General features: G+C 42.1%; 1 protein-coding gene across 3 annotated transcripts in view; it reads left to right on the top strand.

The window, feature by feature from the left end:
• The window catches only part of PLPPR5 (phospholipid phosphatase related 5), a 118,937-nt gene that overhangs the window by 44,591 nt on the left and 52,310 nt on the right, over nucleotides 1-22,036 (top strand). The gene's annotated exons all lie outside the window — the stretch shown is intronic.

Below are 22,036 nucleotides of genomic sequence, written 5' to 3'. Positions count from 1 at the left end.
AAATAGAGCCATTAGCATTTCTATTTGAGAATATGTTTGTCTTTATGTTAAATAGGGCTTAATGGTAACAAATTTGTCCCGTAGCAGTCCCCCTAATCTTGTAATAGCCCCATTAAGAACACTATCCAGGCCTCTTAGCTGCCTACTCAAGCTCTGATATTCTCTGGTGGAGGTCAGGAAAGGGGCACCGTTTGTTTGTTTGTTTGTTTTAGAATTTTTGTTTGTTTGGTTGGTTGGTTATTGGTAACTATGTCATCAAAATATCTCAGCTACTGTTTCAATATTTTCACATAGAGCTAGGCAAAATGTCCTATTAAATTATGTTTTTTTTCCCTTTATTCTTGAGTCTTTGCCATCATTTCAGTGGTGAGAGCCAGGCCTCCCGCGGCTGTCCAGGACCTCTAGGTGGAAGTAAATGGTCCTGGTTGAGCACATTACTGATTCACGGGAGTAGAGAGAAGGGCAGCCTTGACAGGTAGCTCTTGGCCCCAGCATTCCTGCTGTCAAAGCCCTTCCCTCACTTACCAGGGTCTGCCTTGTAGCTATGGAGCTGGACTCCCAAAGTGTGCTCTCCAGGCTTTCTCATGGCTACAGTAAAAAGTTCAAAGATTTTAAATGTCTTTTGGGGTTCTCCTTTCGAGTGGTGCCAATAGCTCCTTTCTTCCGATTTCAGCTCATTGACAAGAGATCTTAGGACCTATTTGAAACCAAATCTGTTCATTGCCAATGACTTAAAAAAAAAAACCCTCAGAATTATTTTTACTCTCAAGGAGCTATTTGATTATGGAAATATTTCTGGTATTCTTAATGCAATCCTGTCTGCTTATCTCTAAAAGCAGAGAGAATGCACAGTAATACCCTATGACATTTCTACCTGAGATTGGAAACAAAATTACTAAATAAGCGACAATTTAGGAGGGAAAATATAGCACTATACTTACTGCTCACGATGGCAGAATAATTCTTGGAGGCTGTAAGTACATGCATTTTAACATTTCTAAAGTTTTCAAGCCGAGCTAATTCTAACCCTCACAGTCAGGACTTTTAAAAATCCCATCAAAAAAAAGTTTTTTAGAGTCAAAGATCAAATCCCATCTTACCCATTTTCTCTCCCACTGTCTTCTGGCTTCTGTATGGTTTGTAAGTTACAACTCCCTTCTTTCCCTTTCAGTGTGCTCCTAACTCCACTCCTCCAGTTTCCCCTGATTTCTTTATCCCTTCAGCTTTGCCTTCTGCTTCCCATTCTAAGGCACTGCAGACTTGATAGAAAATCTGTTTATCCATGCATATTCTTTCCTATTCATTGAATTGCTTGACTACATGTCCCACCTCTCTTAGAATATTAAGCATTCAACCTTAAAATGAATGTTTAAAACTTAAGTGAATCAGAAGTGACAAAATACTTCTCATTCATTGTCATCACATCTAAATCTGACGTTGTTATTTGTATCTGAGTATGAACTGCAAAGATCTGCATATACATATGTGATCAACCCAATGACTTGAGACAAATTCCAGAATACTCTCTGAACCCAAATCCTGTTACATGATTATTTTAGCACTAATAGGTGATTGGTTTTGCTGTATAACCAGGGTTTGCCAATGGTGGTGAATGTGCTAGTATTATAAATACTTGATCTTTTTGTTGTGCCAAAATCGTGTTTTCAAAGGCACTGCTTTTGGAAAAGGTATTATGCTTTTAAGTCCTGGAGGAATCTTAATATCTTGTCTTGCCTGTGGTCAGCTGGCAAGTGTTTTAGCAACCTCTTATAAGTATAAAATATATGTATAATTATAGAAATTGTAATTACTATGGCAAACATTCATTGAGCATTTACTATGTGTCAAGCACCAAGAGCCTCACTTTTACAAATTATTTATTACTAATTCTTATTGATGTATTAAAATTTATTCCTTGTTGATTGTTATTACTATTTATGTAGTAATTGATCATTTGTACTAATTCACTGAATCCTCACAAAAAATCCTTCAAGTATGTAGTAGTATTATGCCCATTTTATAGATGAGGACACTCAGAAAGTGAAGTAACCAGTCCAGATCCGTAGAACCACCCACTTTCCTGGCTGTAATAAATCCAAATATTCCAGAGAAGGCATAATAAATCATATTAGTTTTAATGTGTGCACGGCCAGCTAAATTTCCTCCTGCCACCCCCTAATCTCAGCATCCGTAAAGGTTACAGCAGAGGGTTCGGATGGTAGATATGTTTAGAGAAAAAACATTTAATAACACTCCAGCACTCAGAAATCATCTATCATTACACAGTGGTTCAGACTAAAAGTCAGGATTCCTGCTTGTAATTACATGGCCGGGTACCTCTGTCTTTTCAACAATAGATTCTGTTCTGTGCTAATTGCTTTTCTGTCTTCCCTGCCCCCCGCTTTAGCACTGTGTGAGTGTGGGTGGCTGCTATGGTAACCCTGAATATAGCTCCTGCTGCAAATGTGGCATTACAGGCAGGTTTTGCTGTTATATTTGAACCCATATACATATATATTTCTTCCCAGCTTCACAAGAGACATCTTGGGAAAACTTTATAATAGAAATGTTGGGGTGTTTCCAACTAATACAGTCTCGTGACATGGTTGTCAGAATTTTGATGAGTAAGCAAATAAAACAGCCATTTATTTGGTATTTTCTGTGGAAACAGGCTTATCGCTGTATTTAGGTAGAGATACATTTGTTTACTGTTGTGTCATGTAAATATTTACATATGTAAATACATAAATAAAAATAAATAAGCTCCACTATGAAGTATATGAATAAGAACTGAGGCATAGTTTTCTGATGTTTCCCTTTGTGGATTAGTCCCCCAAATTAAGGAACTTGAAATCTCCCTTAGCACTTGACTTTAATTAAGGCTTTGGGGATAATTTGATAACAGAGTTGTTCTCTTTTGCTTTACTGAGAACCTTCAGGGGGAAAAAAAGTCCCTAAGCCTACTTTTGCAAATGTTGTTGGTTTCCCAGGGAAAAATTCCGAAGGTTATTTAACCCTCAACCATTAAATTTATAATTCAGTGTTAAGTCACATTAGAATAAGATTTAAATTTAGCTTTGTGTTATTTATTTCATATAAAATCTGTAGTTTTTCTAATTAAAGTCAAATGAACTTCAAAGTTGAGAATGAGAAATAATGTTTCGTGACTTTCCAGTTAACCTCATAAGTCAGGGAAACAGACATAAAATGGTCTCTTTAGGTTACTTCCCATTCTGGCCTTAGATTGATTTTTCTGAAAATCTTTAAAAACACAAAGAGAGGAAGAAAGACAAAAAGGCTCAGCTACCCTTGCTGGCCTTTTTTCATGATCTTTTGTTGTAAACAATGCACCCTTACCATCAAAACAAGACTTTGCTATCCTCAGAATTCTGTGGGGTGATCTGTGGTTTTTTACCAGTAGTCAAACCTTGCTTCTCTCATGGGTCGTGTTTCACCCTGGGGTAGACAGGCCTGGAACAGGTCAATAGCTGGGCCTCGCTCATTCTCTAGAGATTTCCCTTGAGAGCAGCCTTCCAAGAGAGCAGAGGCTCGAGCTAGAGGGCCTCTTGGAGCGTAGGCTCCAAAACTCATTCACCGTCCACATCTCTGTGCTCTATAGGTCCAGTCCAAGCACATCCCCAAGGCCAGCCCTGATCGAGGGGGGCAGAGGCCCAGACTCCACCTGTAAATGGGAGGTCCAGTACAATCAGATTGTGAAGAAGTGAAAATACCAGGCAAGAAGGGATTTGTGGATATTAAAGGGTTCACTGCAGTCTTTTCCCAGAATATTAGTGGAAGGCTCTGCTGTATCATTCCCTGCCTTGTTGATGTCCAGTCTTTGGCATTATCCTGCTCTTGTTTCCCACCCAGCCGTCTTTGATAATAATCTTAGAGGTCCCATGTGCTCATGGGCTGCAAGACAAGGGTTAAATAAACACAACCCAATGATATCTGTCTGCCCTTCCTTTAGTGACATTTTACCTAATCTCTGTGGGGGCACGTACAGGTCTTCATTCTGGGCTACAGGAATTTGGGGGATGCATGACAGTTCGGCTGCAGCATGTGATGTCATGTGGCTGGTCAGGGATTGTGTTTAGTGGAGAAATGTCGGCGTGGGTAAGAAGAAAAGCTCTCGGCTACCTTCATGGATTTGTCTGGAGTGACTGATGAAATCTGGCTGCCATCAGAAAGCCATGCCTCTAAATCTTCCCTGCCCAGAAGTAATTTAATGCTGAAACATGTAAGATCCCGGTGCTCTAGGTTTCAAATGAGCAAATTTGTGTCTACTAGATAATCTATCAAACACTATTTATTGAGCTCCCATTTATAATGTGACTGCTGTCCTATTACTCTGACTACTGCTGCCATCACAACTATTATTAGTTGATTGACATTGGTCCTGTCAGCCTTCAGCTAAGTGTCACAGGGGGCGGGGAGGTTGCTAAAGACATCTGCAAAGTACCCCTGAATTCCAGTGCTTTCATTACCATGGACCCCTTTTATAACTTACCGTCTTCTTGTCCCATACTCTTCCATGAACTTTATATTTCTAAATCTTCTATCTAATAGATAATGCTTTTCCACCCCAACTTAGACCCAGATATTGAAGTGACCTATAACAATAAAAATATCATAACACTGTTTTGAATTGATACACATACAGTTACTAAATTTGCACACATACAGCTATTAAGGAATAAGCAGTAAATGAGTCAAGACATATATATGCTCTGCATCTTTACCTAAGTTTTCCCTGGATTCTGTTAAGTGACACTTCTAACTGGGTATTCTGGGATCGATCCATGGCTTTATAATGGTGCCCGCTTCTCTAGTCACATCCCAGAAATCACTGTGTCTTCCACAGTGTATCAGAACCACTCAGCAATGTGAGATCACCAGTGGCCAAATGACTTCATAGAGTTCCGGCCAAAAGTAAAGAATAATGACATTTTAGTTAGGGCTTGTGGGCTTTTGCAGGTAAATATACTGTTCTATTAAGCTCTTTGAAATACTGAAAGAGATGTCCCAGAATTCCTGAATATGTCTGGAGTTTTTTAAGTGTTAGCAGACTCCAGCATGGGGACTCCTGGCAGTGCTCACACATTAGAAAAACAGGACTTACTCTTATAGGACAATATAAGGTATAATAAAAGCAAATTTATAAGTACCATATATTAATCATGTTCTTCAACCTAAATGTTCACCTTTCCTTATGGTTTTAAAAGAAATGATGACAGTTTTATTGGCCCCTAGAAGTATCATGGGCCCTCAGTACCATGCCTACTGGATAAATTTGCCCTGAAGATAGTGCATCGTAAAGTTCTCGATGGAATGTGATTGTTAGTCTATTTGGTTATGACAGTGAGAGCCACTCAGTGTCCAGGAGGGAAAGATCACTGTTGCCAAGCACCATGGGAGAGTGCTTCGGAAGTAAGTGGTACTTGGGCTGGGTTTTGAAGATAAACATGATTTGAATAAGTAAAGAAGAGGCATTCCAGGTAAGGGGACAGTGAGAGCAGAGACAACAAAAAAGGAAAGAAACTAAAAGTAAAGGGAATATTTTAAGGAGATTGTCAAAGAATCTCAGACATGAAATAAGGGTTTGGATTTAGCCGTTCCCCTTAAGATTGGGAACCCTAGTGTTGATGAGACCAGAGTCAGATGAAGTGAAATGAACTGAAATTCCTAGGTTCTGAGAAATGGAATGAACTTGGACTCTATGAGCTGCCAAGAGCCTGAGCCGTGGCAGGGAGGTACAGATTTGAGCAGCTGGGAATCCCTAAACATTCTCTTGGAGCACAGCAAAGTCTGGCCCAGACCCAGAGCCAGTGCTCCGTTGTGCACTCGGGTTCACACACCATCACCACTTCCTTTGATGCAATGGCTAAACTGAGCCACATCCCTGGGCGGCCTGCTCCTGTATCGCACCCCTCGGTCCTCCAGCTTCCATGTATTCGAAAGTAACAATCTGGCCACATATAGGCCTAAGTCTTCACAGGGGCTGGGAGGAATGTATGGCTCTCTTCATTTTACAGGTAACAAAACTGAAGATACAAAAGGCTAATTAACTTGCCCAAGGTTGTATCACTGGTATTTATTAGAACCGGAAATATGACACAGGCCAGAGTCACTCAGTCTCTTATGTTGCACTACTTCCTGGCATGCCCTCCAGCGGAAAGCAGGCCCTCGAAGGCCAAGTGATCAGAGTTCAGGCCTTCACACGCAGTAGTGAAGAAAACTAGTCAATGGGTTTTAATTGCACATTGCAAGATATAAATTAAGAAGGTTATTGAAAAAGTGTGCACTCCATAAATTCCGGTCTCGTATCTTATTTTCCAGGCAGCCAAGTAGCTCAAACACTAATAGTAATATAAATAGTCACGATGATTGAATTTTATTGTACTTTTTTAAGTGAATGAGTTTTTTATTCTTACGACCCTTAATTTTTAACCTTATGTTCTGCACATTATTTGAGATGTTAACGAACTTTAATTGCTTTTAGAATGACAATTTCTAAGTCACCTGTTACTCCTTTCGCATGTACAGTAATTAGATACCTAATAACCTAAGTGGTATTGGCAGAGCTGGGTGCTCATGAGGCCTCCATGGGACGCACTAGCACTTTGACCAGGTCCAAAAGAACCCAGATCACAGTGGGCAGCGCTAAATGTGTGGTCATTTGATATCCCAGAAGCAAACATTCCCTTTCTTCCATGTCCAGTTGATGAAATTTTAGAATATAGGTGAGGTTCAGTAGAGTGGAGTCCGGAGCTGATAACCATGAAAGAATTCGTGAGGCATCTTTGGTGCAAAATTATGGTTTATTAAAGCACGGGGACAGGACCCACGGGCAGAAAGAGCTGCTGCACCAGGGTGTGAGGGGTGGCAGGTTGTGTATGACGGGGTTGGGGGAGTTAAGGAAAAAGGGAGGTTTCAAAAGAACTTTCATATGCTAAAGAGGACCTACAAGATACCAGAGGCCTTGAGGCCTTGCCATTGCCAAGGTTTTTCCCTCTAGCAAGGTATTAACCTCAAGATATTTATGTCCCACCCAGGAGTGGAGGTGGGGGAAGGTTGCAGGGTGTCAGCCTTTTGCTTTGTCCTCAGCCAGCCGTCTGTTCCCTCATCACAATAACATGCTCAAGTCCATTTTCCCAAAAGATGCATCAAGCTCTGCTACAGGGTCATGGACTTGCTCTTGAATACCAGGAGCCAACGCTGATTTCTCCCATGAGGGCTGGCCGTGAGCTCCAGACTGTAGGTTTTCCAGCACTGAAAAGTAGCAAGTAGCAAGGCTGTTTTCCTGTACTTGCTGTCAGGAGCTTTTCTGCTCCAGGACCCACCTAAAGCTGGCAGCCTTTCATGTCCCCTGATCTACAAGCCAGAGCAGTATCCATAGGTGTGGGATGTGTGTCCCCAAGAACACAAAGTGATCTAAAGGTGCTGTGTTTATTTCTTTGTGGTAGGGGTACAAGATGCAGTCCTTTGTCTTTTACTTTGGGGTGATATGTAGTATGTCCCTGTGATGCGGGAGAGCTAGGTTCTTGTCTCATGGAGTCCAAGAAAGAATCTGGCGGATAATGGAGAATGAGTAGAGCGACAGAAGTTGAGAAAGTGAAAATATAGAAAAAGCTCTCAAGAGCGAGAAAGGTCCCAAAAGGGTTGCCAACCAGGGCCTTTAGGGTTTGTCTTTTATAGAAAGCTAATCAGGGAACTTAAATCCTTTTAACATCTCTATTGATAACCATTGAGAAAGAACTGGTGTAACACCTTCAGTGATTTGCTTCCTTTTTAGGGTCTGGTTATTCTTTGTTGGTCACTGGTGATCATAATAAAAAGACACCCACGGGCCCCACCCCACCCCCCAGGCCTGCAGCAGTTTGTTCCCTTATCTCTGGTTTTCCCACGCCTCCACATTCTTGGGATTTTTGTGAGCCTGATCACCCCTATCTCTTCCTATCGAGCCCCACCTGTCCCTTACTCACCTGGTCAATGGATCTTTAAAAACTTGATGTCCCAAGCCCTTGAATCTTATGGGGTTTATCTCCCAAGATCTGCAATACCTGTGTCTTACCAAGGCCTCCAGTGTGCTGACCATCTCTTACTTACCTTGCTTCATCAGCATGATGTCTTTGATGCAAAGAATCAATATGATGGCAAAGTGCATGAGGGTTAACATAGCACTGACATAAACCTTGATGTAAAAATTTGCCTATTCCATGTGAATGTGAACTTTTCTCATCTTCTTTCCTGAACAAAATAGAAAAGAATGCATTTGACAAATCAGTGGTCACTACTGCTTGGTTCAAGATTTGGTAGTCTGTAGTCATTCTCCAGGATCTGTCCCAACTGGTGAATTAAGTGGAGATAGAATAAGAGCCACCAGCCTTCTTGAGATCCTAAGTGGTAGACAAATCTTCACCATCCCCCCTCCCTTAATGCGATATTGTTTTTGATTTACTATTTTGGCAGGAGTGGGAGGGTATAGTTTCATAAGCTTCCTTTTGAATTCCCTCAGTACTCCACCTGCCAAGGGATAAATGACCACTGGATGTGTTCCCAGACCCAGTAGACTTCAGCCCATATTCACGACGTAGTCCCCATGTACCCTATACCCTACTCTAGCAGAGGCCATGATGATGCTTTCAGATCTCTAGGTACGAATGTCCTGTTAGACTCTGTGTCCAATAGTCCTTAAAATATCTGGATATTCTCTTCCCTCTGGGGACCAGCTGCCTCTTGAGTTAGTGGGTTTCATTTTGGTTTGGTAACTACACAAAGGATTAAAATGTTTTATTGGGGTACCCACTTGCAACTCTGTATTCCTGTCATCTTGTGGTTACAGTTACAGTATTCTGCTTGGCTTCTCATCTATTTGCCTCTAGGAAGCTCTGTGTTTTATAAACCCATTCCAAAACTTTCTGCTGGTCTTATCACCTTGGCTGTCACTCAGGTCTTCTGCATTGTTATGATAATACACACACACACACACACACACACACACACACACACACACACACCTGCTTCTGATGGTTAAGCACTGGCAACTGGCTTCTGTTTCTTCAGGCTCCCCATGATCTTCATGGATATAAAGGCCCCAGCTGTGGAGTAACCTACCCTACCATCAATAATGGCCTGCAGAGGAGAGGCATCCCTCAGCTCATGTGCCCTGCCAGTGCCCCTCTCACTAGCACATTCCTCTGCCTCCATGAACAGTACATCCCTGAGGTCTCCGGTGCTACATCACCTTCTGCAGGTCCTGAAGTCCATATTATATGTCCATTCCAGCAATGACCCTTCTCTGAGCCTTTTAATTCCTTCCTCCACCATCTGCCAAAGCAGTTCAGGCATGGCAGCTTCATTGAGAGAAAGTGATCACCTTTCTCCAGGCTCTGAGGAGCCTGCCCAGCAGGGAGTTCCCTGGGGGCCTTGCAAGAGTATTAAATCCCACATCCCCAGGGAGAGTGTCTTCATGTCAACAAACACTCACTTGTCCTGTTTACATTTCAACCTCCTTGACAAAGCACCCTCAAAATCCAGTCACATAGGTCTCCCCTGGCTCCAGCTGTCATGGGTCGGCTAATTCTTACAGCAGTTTTGGGGCAGAATCTCTGTCCTTCCTTCTCGGGTTCATCGTTGGCCTGGCAGCCAGAAGAAGAGGTCAAATCAGACCTTGAGAGGGCCTCTGATGCCCTGGAGGAAAGAGTCTTCTCACTGCCTGGCTGGAATGGTATGGGTAGGGCTGGGAGGAGAGCTAACCCTGAAGAGGTAGGGGTGGGCTCCGTCTGAAGGCTGCGAGGGTTTAGAGGAGTCTAATGAACTGTAATCTTCATGTACATCCACTCAGATGCCCCCTTCCCTTGTGTCAAGGTCTTAGATTTTTCTAACCAGGGTCCTGTCCTTGGCATAATAGACATGCCTTATCTGAGCATTCAGTCATCTTTAAAGATCCCTGGGCTCTTAGCTAGTAAGTCATAAGTCTGCCTTTCAGCTTTTTTTACTCTGACATTGCAGAAACAAGGGCTTTTCTATGAGTTCCCAAAGAGGCACTTTGGCCATCACACTCGATCTTCATTTGTGTGTTAATTGTCCTCAGTTTTTCATTTTCCTTCTAGAGGGCACCAACACAGCATAATAAGAGCCAGTCAATTGCATTATCCCTCTTGGCATTGTTTCCATGGACTTAACTTCCCATGTCACTGGATATTCCTCTGACTAGGTTGACTAAAACCATCAGACTTCAGATTTCCAATGCTAAAAATTAAGAAAGTCTAGTGTAAACCAGGTTAGGTTGGTTATCCTATCCCCACCAGAACATTCTCCAAGTCACTACTGGTAGGTTTTAGCAATTGGGTTGCTACCTGGTGGACTGTATGTGCCTCATTTCCAGCAAGAACATGTCCCCAGACTCCATCTCGCCACCTCTTTTCTTAAATTATCCCAATTCTTTTTGGATCCTCCAAGAAGCGGAAGCTGAGACAGAATGAGGAGGAGGAGTAGAAATAAAATTGGGAAGCTGAGATTTATTGGAGGACTGGAGGGGGATAATACTTAGGAAAGAAGGTAGAAGCAAGATTGGACAGGGAGAGTCTCAGACTGCAGTATAGATCGAACAGTGTCTCTGCTGATCTTGACCAGAGATTGCCCATTGGAAGAGTCCCACACTGCATAAATAGCCAAGCCTTAGTACCCCTGCTGTGCTCAATCACTGGTTGGGCGCTAAATAGTGGATTGTGGCCTCTGCTCAAACACTAAACCCTACAGGTGGACACTGACTTCACTACTTTCCCTACAGAATGGCTGACTCTTTCCGGAAGGGACATGACAACAACTTGATCTCGGTAGCCTGCCACGCTGCTTTCATCTAGTTCTCCCTCAGAGAGATCTAGTAAGCTAACGCCCAGCAAGGGGTTAACACTGTGATGTATTACCTTCTGTGGTAACTCCCTGTGTCAAATATACTTGCACTTGGAGTGCCTTCACATATACGAAAAAATCATGGCACTGTAATTTCAGTCATCAGACCCCTCCTAAATTGGGGATATAGTTTAAATCAAGGCGATTTCTTGGCACCTTTCCCACTTTATTACAAAAGAGGTTACCTTCTCCTATGAACACAGTCTGCTTTGAGCCATTTGTTTGTTTATGCCATTTAAAGAAAATCTTGGAACAGGAACAAAAGATTTCAAATAACAAGAAGAAATCCTTCCATAATAATACAGAAATTTAGAGTATAAAAATAATAACTATTATTACTGAGCACTTACGGTGCCAAGTACTTTACATATGGTATATTTGTTGCTTTCTCTCCTTTGTCAAACATATTAATCAGGCATCTTTCTATATATAAGGATTTGTGCTATTGGTTTTTGTATGATGTAGAGAATATGATTTCTTTAGATTTGCTAAAATTTCCACTCAAAGAACAAAACCAACAAGCACACAAAAGCCTTCCATTAATTTAAACTACCATTCCATCTCTGAAAGAAGCTTCTAGAAAGATTAGTTTATATTTCTTCACCTTATAAACCAGTTACAATGTGGGTTTTGCTCCCCCTCCACCTCCGATCCCCAACCACACACACTCTATCAATACTGTTCCTCAGAACTCATCTGCAATGATCTGATCAAAATCCTCTTCAGATCCTTGTCTTGCCAGCCATCTCAGCGACACTGAGACTCTTGCTCACCGCCCCCCCTCCCCAACGTTTCTCTTTTTAAGACTTTGAGAACATTGAGTCCAAATGTGCTTCTTCCCTCACTAGGTAGGTACTTAATTGCAATGTCAGAAAACTATCTACCAGTGTTCACTAAGTCTCTGTTCTTGACCGTTTCTTCCCTCCATTATCCCTCCCAAGGGATGACCTCATTCATGAACACCTCCATGTCTTCACATGAACGCCAGACTCCTTTACCAGCCTTACCCTCTCTTCTGAACTCCAGACTGTTCTTAACTTGAACATATCTAATGTGGTGTTCCATCAGCTCTTTGAACTCCACACTTCAAAAATCAAAAGGATGATCTTGCCATTGCTCTAAATGAGCTCCTACTTTTGTCTCTTCTGATTTGATTATTGGCATTCCTATCCTCCCAGTTACCCAAGCCTGAAATCTCTGAGTCACCCTCAACCCCTCCCACTTCACCCCCACATCCAGATGTCTGATTAATTCTCTTGGTTCTACATTTGAAAGATCTCTCAAATCCAGACTCTTTTCCACCCTGTCCCCCATTCTTCTACTGCTAGAATTTGGCTTCTTTGTATCACTTGCCTTGACTACTGTAGGAGCCTCCCAAATAGGCTTCCTGAGAAAATCCTTCCCTCATCCCATCAGCTCTACACTCTGCCACTGGAGTTAACACTCCTAAAGCATGAGTGTGAAGCAAGTCTCTTTTTGCACAAAAGTATTCCATAGTTTGCCCTCATCAACCCTTCAAGGATCACACTCCTACATGTAGCATATGATGCCCTCTTGGTCCTGGCTAAAACTTGTTTTTTCTTAATGCTGTGGACTGAACTGTGTCCAATTCCCTTCCCTCCCCCTCCAAACCACCACCACCAACTTCATATGTTGAAGCCCTAACCTCCAGTTGATGGTATTTGGGGATGAGGTCTTTGGGAAGTAATTAGGTATCAGTGAGGTATTTTGATAGGATTAAATGCCCTTAAAAGAAAAGACAGCAGAGAGCACGGTCAATCTCTCTCTCTCTCTCTCTCTCTATCTCTCTCAATCTCTCTCTATCTCTCTCTTGGCCCTATAAAGACACAGCAAGAAGACAGCCATCTGCAAACCAGGAAGAAGGCTCTCACCAGAAGCTGACCATGTTGGCTCCTGAGCTCAGACTTCTGACCTCCAGAACTGTGAGAAAATAAATGCCTGTTGTTTAAGTCCCCTAGTCTGGGTATTAGCTGGAGCTCAGGCACCTCTCTTCTTTTGTAATGCCCTCTTTCATGAGTTCAGTTCTCAGTTCATGGGAACTCTCTTCACAGTGGACCATTACAAACTACAAATCATGTGTCTTCTTCTACTTCAATACTTTTAATTTTTCTATTCTCTCCATCTGCAGGATCTCTGGTACCTATAGGTACTGGTCTGGTCCAAATTCTACTCCCCTTTTATGAATTTGTCAAAGTTCTCTACTCTAAATAATGGAAAGTGAGTCTGAGTCTGGACAAAATGAAGTGAAAGGACAGGCTTAGAGCCCAGTTTCAGGGAAAGAGCAGTAGCTGCTGAAGCCCGAGCAGCCAGAACTGCCGTCAGAATCAGCCTACCAGAGGCTGTGGTGAGGATGCACCGCTCCGACCGCAGGATCTTGAACGCTGGGGCTGCTGTGGCTCTACATGCCCCACCAGCACGGCTGCCCCTGGGGCTGCCAGGAGAATAGATTTTTCACTTGATCTACTTTGCATGATTTGCAGACACATCCAATTGACTATGGATCATGTTCTAACAGCAGCTTCTTGCCAGGGCTTTGGGGAAGGAGACACCTACCTTTGTGTGGTTTTGGCGCTGGGATGGAGTATATGCTTCTCATGTGGGAGGCACACCATGGAGTGTTTCCCAGTTACAATAAGGGATTCAGATACTCTGTAGTAGAAAAAAAAAAGTTCTTTACCTTTGTGACCCAGATCAAGGTTGATCTTTTTGAAGTTTTTGCCATCTTTTTTAATGGAAGTTCATTTACCCATCTTCAGTGCACACCTAGTATATTTGACACCAAAGCAAATAATTTCTTATGTCTTATCCTCTATTTGGAAAAACTATTTTCAATGATAGTTATGTGATAACAAGTTATAATCATTATTTTATTGATTTATTTTTCAGTTTTAAAAGAAACAATAGATTTTAATTAAAAAAAATTTTTTTTAATTTATTTGACAGAGATCACAAGTAGGCAGAGAGGCAGGCAGAGATAGAGAAAGGAAAGCAGGCTCCCTGCTGAGCAGAGAGCCCGATGTGGGACTCAATCCCAGGACCCTGGGATCATGACCTGAGCCGAAAGCAGAGGCTTTAACCCGCTGAGCCACCCAGGTGCCCCTAGATTTTAATTTTAAAGACATAAATACTTAGAACAATATTTCACATATTTCTAAAATTTGTACTTAGCAACAAAAATACTAATACATTTATATTATTTCATTAGTTCATGGAATATTTCATTGTTTCATTGTATTATTTCCTTAAGAGTAACATTGTATTATTTCCTTAAGAGTAACATGAAAACTCTGAGTAGTCACACAGATTGGCAGAATTGAAATAACTCAAGTTCTCTTTCTTCATCTTTATAATTATAAAGATGGTTTTTTCCCTCTTAAGTCTGTTTAAATATAGCATCAAAGGAGTTGGAGGTACTCTGGGGCCAAAGCATGCTTGACTGTCTCCCAGCCCTCTTCACAAATTTACTCTCTTAACAAATATATATACCTGAGTCCACATGCCAGAAGTCAGCTCTATAACCGGGAGTTCTTCAAATTAACTTCCTTGCACAATAAAATAATACTTATTAGAGATTATGTAATACAATGTGCTGGTTTGCAGTTTATATATATGTTATTAGCTCTCAACAGTAACTGCAGCAATCATTTCAACTTAGACCAATGTTCCACTTACTGTTGTTCCATAACAAATCACTCCAAATGTGGTGACATTAAACAATTTACTATGCTCACAGATGGCAGGTCAGATATTTGAAAAAGACACAGCATGGCTGTCTTGTCTCTGCTCCACGATGTTGTGGCCACAGTTGGGAAGGCTCAAAGGCTGACTCAAAGTGTGTCTTGATATCTGAGGCACGGAGTCATCTGGAAGATTGCTCATGTGCATGTCCACATCTGGGCTGAGACTTGAAGACAAGGGCTGCCCACCCATGGCCTTTCCATGTGTCTTGGCTTCCTCCCAGCATGGCAGCCCCAGGTGGTCTGGTTTCTTACAAAACTCAAAGCACAAGTATTCCAGAGAACGAGGCAGAAGTTCATGGGCTTATATGAGTTCTAGTGTCACATCTGCTACCTTTTATTGGTAACAAGCAAGTCACAAGTCTGCCCAGAATCAAAGGGAGAAGTTGACTTCAACTCTTCATGTGGATGTGGCAAGGAAGACAGGGGTTGTAGCCAACTTTGAAGGATAATATTAGCTACACCAACAAAGATTTTGAGGGGCAGAAGCATGTTACCACTAACACTGTTCAGGATTGCCTGGCAATTCAATAGGCCTTATTATTGCCTCCTCTTATTGCCCGCTCCTGGGGCCCACTGCTGCCACCGTCTCACTCACAGTGAGCCTCTGCTCCACCCATAGTGAGCTGCTGCACCTGTTGTAATCTGGAAAGGCCTTAGTAATGTTGCACTTAAAATGGGTGAAGATCAGCCTCATTGTTTTATTATTTAAGTATTTCTGCCTCTAGTAGAGTCTACATTCGTTGAGGTTAGAGACCATTTCTTTACAGTACCACAGTGCCAGCAGTAGCATGAATATAATACAGACTTAGAAATGTGGGTTGATTGATTCAAGCAACTACAACCATATCACAAATGCTCGTTATTTGTAACTGGGAGATTTAAATAGATTCCTTGCCCTTGTCCCCTAGTAAATCTATAATCTCAGAGTATAGTGATGCAGAAAATGATACTCAGACTGAGAGGCTGTGCCTACTCAAAGCACTGGATCGATTCCTCTGATAAATGGGGCTAATTCCTTAAATAACTTAAGTTTCTGCATTTTCTATGGCAATTTTATTAGAGCCAAGAAAGAAATGAGGACACTGCTTGGCATTTATATAAGGCCCACGAGCCATCCCACTGAGGCTGTTTGCCACTCTGTCCTCAGCTGAGGAAACCTTTAATCACAACTGATCAAAGGTTTTAATCATATAACCTTTATATATGGTTATATATAAAGTCTCAAAACTGCAGATGATGCCTGAATGGGATCCATGCACATTCTGAGGGTGGACAGGTCCTGCTGCACACCGATAACCGATCCCAGTTCCCAGTAGTCACCCTTGGACATGGAGACAGCTGGACTGGATTCACAGAGATCTGGCTGGTGAGGTCCCCGTCCCTAAGTACATCCATGGCTGTTCCTGGCCGTATTCTCACCACCCTGCAGAGCCCTCCTTTGGACCCTCCAGCAGCCAATTCTAGAATATGGCTTATTCACTCTAAATAGCCCTAAAACCAAAGACCCTTTTGACTCTGATTTTCCCTAAAAAAGGGAACCTGTATTTGTATGAACTGCTGAATAATAAGTAACATCCTTTTACTATGTGTGCCAGTACTGTGCTAAGGACCTTATTATCTTGCTCAGTCCTCATGCTTGTACGCCGTACGTACTATGATAGTTCACAAATTAAAGATGAGAAAACTGGGGCTCAAGAGAAATTTAATAACTCGCTCAGAGTCACACAGCCAGTATATGCTAGAGCCAGGATCTGAATCCAGAATGCCTCTTGAGTGTGCTTTAAACTTCTGCCTTCCACAGTCTCCCCAGTCACTGAAGTATACCCCCTGGAGCTGACAGTGCAGAATTAACCTTGGGTCTGCGCGGCTAACATCTCTGTAGTTTCCCAGGAGTACAGTTTTGACTCACATCATGGTCCCTTGCCGCTCACATGGCAATGGCGTAATGCTGTGTTCCAGAGCTATTGGCTTCTTGGAGTGAGCCAGAAACCTCAGTGCGTTCATCAGATAAGAAACACTAAAGGAAGCCACTACACATAAATCAGGCATATTTCTTGTATTTAAGTGCCTTATACATTCATTGCTGTTACGTTTAACTTACAGTGCTGCCCACTAATTCATCTGGGCCATTTTTTTAACAGAGAATCATAGGGCCTTTTAACTCACTCTGTAATTGATTTTTCTTATTCCATAAAATTTTCTTATTGGGTACTTTTATTTCTTGGAGCTCTGTGGTGTTGATTATAACTTTGGAGTCATTTATGAATATAAACAACATAGAGGAAATTAAATAGCAACATTAGACAGTCTTAGGAGGTATTACTTTAGCCTGATCACTTTACTCCCACTTCTGTGAACTTGGTGCAGACTCTCATCATCATTACTTGCTTGGATTATCAATAACATTTTCCTAATAGCTGTCTTTTTGCCCATTGTAACCCAACTAACTTTCTAAACTGGGAATCATAACACACAGAGCCAGTTTCATGAGTGTATAACCTGTGTTTTCACACAGGCCCCATGCTCAGGTGGGCCCCACACTTGATTTAATGCTCAGCTGTCACCATCTCGACATGCTTAATGATTTCCCAACAAGGGGCTTCACATTTGCATTTTACATGGGACTCTGAAAATTAGATAATCAGTCCTGGTAACATCTAATCTTGTAATCCACCCTTCTTCCCCACCTCTGTCCTCATAAATGCTCTAGAAACTCCTCTGTGAATTTCCTAAGAATTCATGAAATACAGTTTCGAGGCATCTGTATTTTCTATAAACTTCCTTCTTTTGTAATTCTATAATTCTACGACCTTAAAGTACTTTACAAATATAATTATTAAGGGATCTGATATTTACACAAACACCTCAAAATTTGACCCAATGCTAATAAAAATAAGATGGCCTTAAGTTTTTTTTTTTATTTGGTTCAGTTTGTCTACTTTGTTGTTTTATCAGACACCTCACAACATTGACTTGTATTGACCTGGTGGTCACACGATTCTCAGGACTTTTTTTTTTTTTTAAAGCAGTGACCTTTTATCTTTTCCTTTAAATTCACAGACCTAGATTGAGTGTTTCAGTAACTGTCAATGTCATCAATTATCTTAATGTCTGATAAGACATGTCCAAAAGGGCTCTGAATAAAAGAACCTTGATTCACTCCATTTTTATCTCAATTTACAATGTGTGTACCACATTTCAAAGAAAAATTTAGATTAAACAAATCAAACCATTATAAATTGGTTTAATTCCAAAATACTGAAAATAGCCACTCATTCAATTATGTATCAATCCATTTGGGCACCTCTGGTGTTTTGAAGATTCAGAGACAATGACACTCAGCCCCTGATCTCAGGGCGCATGCTAAACACTTGGATGGGGCTGGAAGGTGAGGGGTTATATTAATCTTCTAGGGCTGCCATAACAAAATACCATAGACTGGATGGCTTAAACAGCAGAAACTTATTTTCTCTGAATTCTAGGCACCAAAAGTGCAAGATCAAGGTGCCATCAGGGTTGGTGGCTGGTAAGGCCTCTCTGTGTGGGTTGCAGACAACTACCTCCTTCCTGTGTCCTCATATAGTCTTTTCTCTGTGCTGTGTGGAGGGAGAACTTTCTGGTATCTCTTTCTCTTCTTATAAGGACAGCAATCCTGCCAGCTAGGGCCCCATCTTTAAAACTCATTAAATCTTAGTTATCTCCCTAAAGGCCCTATTTCTAAACATCATCACATTGGCGGTTAGGGCTTCAACATAAAAATTTTGAGGGGACACAGTTCAGTCCATAACCAACAGAGTACCCCACACTACCAATAAAATGTATACTAAGTGCTTTCATAGAAATGGACTTAGGGTAGTCGGGTGGCCAGAAGGTTTCTAGGTAACAGAAGTGATTTCTCAGGGAAAGAGAGCCAGGCAAGGACAGTAGGTGGTTGAGGAGTGTATTAGTTTCCTATGACTGCCATACTAAATCTCCACAAACTTGGGGGGTTTAAAACAGCAGAAATCCATTCTCTCACAGTTCTGGCAGTCAGAAGTCTGAAACAAGGTGGGCAGCAGAACCGTACTCCCTTTGGAGTCTCCAGGGGAGAATCCTTCCTTGCATCTTTTAGCTTCTGATGGCTCTAGGCTTTTCTTGGCTTGTGATAGCTTACTTCCATCTCTAGTCCATGACCACACGGCCTTTTCCTGTGTTTATCCCTTTGTCGGCTCTTCTTATGAAGATGTTGGTCTTATTTCAAGACTCTTGACTTAATAACATCTACAAACACTCTCTTTTCCAAATAAGGTAACATTCACAGGTTTCAGGGATTAGGACTTGGACGTATCTTTGTAGGGGTCACGATTCAACCTACTGCAAGGACTCCGAGAGATGGAATGGCAGAGCATATGGTGAGGATTACAAGCAGTTTGCCATGGCAAAAGCACAGCCTCTGGGAAGGGAAGGAGAAGTTGAGGCTGGAGAAACAAGAAAAGGTCATGTTGAAGAGGCCCTTCCACATCAGTAAAAGTTGGAGCTTTATTCTGAATGCAGTGAGGTTAACGACTCATCCCCATTCTGAGCTTTCCGCACTCTCGCTTGCCCATGTAGGGATATGAACTAGGGGCACATGACTAGTCCAACTAGCAGATGGATCTGTATCTGTGTAGTGCATTTTTAAAAATGTAATTATTTCCCCCAACTTTTTAGTTGGAGAATTTCCTATCAGAGCAATATATCTACTTATTTTTGAAACACAAATGCTATGGTAGCCCTGAACTTATATTCACCAATAACAGTGACTGGTTGGCACCGAGCGTGGCTCCCCACTCTAGAAGACAGGTGTTCTCTTCTGTTGGCCTCAGTCCCTTTGCTTCATTTTCTTCTTAACGTAAGGCTGAGCCCATTCACCTCAATCTCCCTTGCTGTTGGCTTTTTCTTTACGCAGTCATCTTGGCTCATTCATATTACCGAACTTGGTCTTTGGATAAAGGAACTTGGAACCTTCTCTTTGCAGGATGTATCCTCTCTCTTTCCCTGCCTTAAATTCTCTTCCTCCCCCCTTTCTTCTCCTATCTTTCAGTATTACAAAAAGCCCCCACAGGAACTTGCCTGGCTCTTTCCCCCGATCTGGGTTGTTGCTTCAGTTTTCCTCGAGGCAAGCAAAAGGTCTTATGTGTCATTTCATAGTCAGGGCATAGAAAAACTCATGATCAATTCAACTTCTATTTTCTGTTCATTCTTTCTGTGATTTATGCCCCTGTATCCATATCTCAATTATTCTTACTATTGACGTGTATTATAATGATCTTTTCACATGTCTCTCTTTTTTCTTGGATTAAGAGTTCCTTAAGATCAACAATGAAAGCCTTCCCCATCTCTGTATCCCTAGCCCAAGCACATTGTCCACGATGCAGTAAAGGCACAATAAATGTTAATTGAAAATGAGTAAGGGCAGGGGCTCTTGGGTGGCTCAATCTGTTGATCATCTGACTCGGTTTCAGTTCAGGTTGTGATCTCAGGGTTGTGGGATCAAGCCCCAGGTCCAGCTCTGTGCTCACCACCAAGTCTGCTCGTCTCTCCCCTTCTGCTCCTCCCCCCGCCTTCTCTCTCTATCTCTAAAATAAATAAATACAATCTTTAAAAAAGAAAATGAATAAGGGAATAAATGAATGAATTCCATCCACATCTCTTTCCTTCTCTTGAGCCTGACATTATTTTTAAACTTTTACTTAACTTTTTCTGGCATATAGTGTGTTTTTAATAGTATTCTAGGAAATCTTTTCTTGCCTACCCAGGAACATACAGCCTGTCTTCCCTTCACTGCCATATTTGCCCTGGGGGATAACATGCTTGCCAGGCACCAGCTCCTGTCCATCCATAAGCACACCCCTGCCTACCTGCCCACTCCTTCCTCTGCCCCTCAGCCATGTCCTGTTGCCGCGCCAAGTTCCAAGCCCCAGCAAACCAAAAGAGTTCAGGAAACATGCCTGTGAAATTATCTCCTGTCTCTCATGATGCCATTGAGGTTCATCCTATGGTCAGATTTCCATGTCTCCTGTTTCCAGATTTCATGCCCCTTATTCCGCTGAAGTAGCGAGAGCCAAGCATCCCTGCCATCTGTCTTCCTTCTTCCCCTGTAGCCTCTGCTGTCCCACCAGCCAGGCATATCTTCCTCTAGGGCTGTAAGCCCCTATGATACTGATCTTCTCTCCTCAGGTTCAGTAACACATTCCTTAACATAGCTTTCAAGGCCAGACTAGTTTTCTCCACATAATTCTTGAACTTTATCCAGATACATCTAATCACTCTTCTGAGAGCAGGCCTTACTCTGTACCCCTTGGTGCCTTTGCTCTCTTCACTGCATGCCTCAAAATGTGTGTTTTTTGGGTGGCTGTGATTTTGTGATTTATATAGCAGGTATATATTTGGTCTTCATGCACAGTTCTAGCCCACAGCTCTGAAAACCCTTGGAATTTCTTGTGAGGAGAGTGATAAACGTATCTTTGTTATGTTAATAAGATGACCTTTGGAAAGCCCCAGGTAACCCAAGGACAAGGGCTGGTTGCCAAGGGAGCAAACCCCATGATCAAAGGATTGAAACTTTCAGTCCCACCCCTGACTTCAAAAAATTTTCAGTCCCACCCCTGACTTCAGTCTAGTCATTACCCTAGGCGATGATTTAATCATCCATGCCTCTGTAATGAAACCTATATTAAAAACCCAAAAGGAGCTCAGTGGGCTTCTGGGTTGATGAAGGCATGGAGATTTGGGGAGAGAGGTGCACCTGGAGAGGGAATGGAAGCTCCATGCCTTTTCCCATGCTTTGCCCTGTTTAACTCTGTCATCTGGCTGCCATATCCTTTTATAATAAATCAGTGATCTAGCAAGTGAAATGTTTCTGTCAGTTCTGGAAGCCACTCTAGCAAATGGATCAAACCCAAGAAGGGGGGTAGGGTCATCGGAACCTCCACCCTGCAGCCAGTAGGTCAGAAGCACAGGTTGTAAACGGGGCTGCAATTTGTGCCCTGAAGTGGTGGGGAGAGGCAGTCTTGAGCCCTTAACCTGTGGAATCTGGTGCTATGTTTGGGTAGATAGTGTGAGAATTGAATTGAGTTCTAGGACACTCGGTGTCTGGGGAATTCTTTTTGCTGGTGTGGGAGAATTTCCCTGCTCGCTCCCCGCTACTCCCTCATTGGAATTGGTGATTAGACTTGAACCTTTTTAATGGCAAACCTGATCTTCTGTGAATTAATTCGGTGAATTAATGTGAAGCTAACTTGTAGGCTTATTTATTCTCCTTGTGTAAGTATCCATATATTTAAATGTAGGAATGTGAGTTTGTTTCATTGTGGGGCGTGGCATTTGAACCAGTTGAG

The sequence above is a fragment of the Lontra canadensis genome, unplaced genomic scaffold (assembly GCF_010015895.1).
Source record: "Lontra canadensis isolate GAN:19392208 unplaced genomic scaffold, GSC_riverotter_1.0 scaffold33, whole genome shotgun sequence".
Classification (NCBI taxonomy): Eukaryota; Metazoa; Chordata; class Mammalia; order Carnivora; family Mustelidae; genus Lontra; species Lontra canadensis.
The sequence above is the reverse complement of the archived record's forward strand: the minus strand, read 5'-3'. Positions and strand labels throughout refer to the sequence as shown.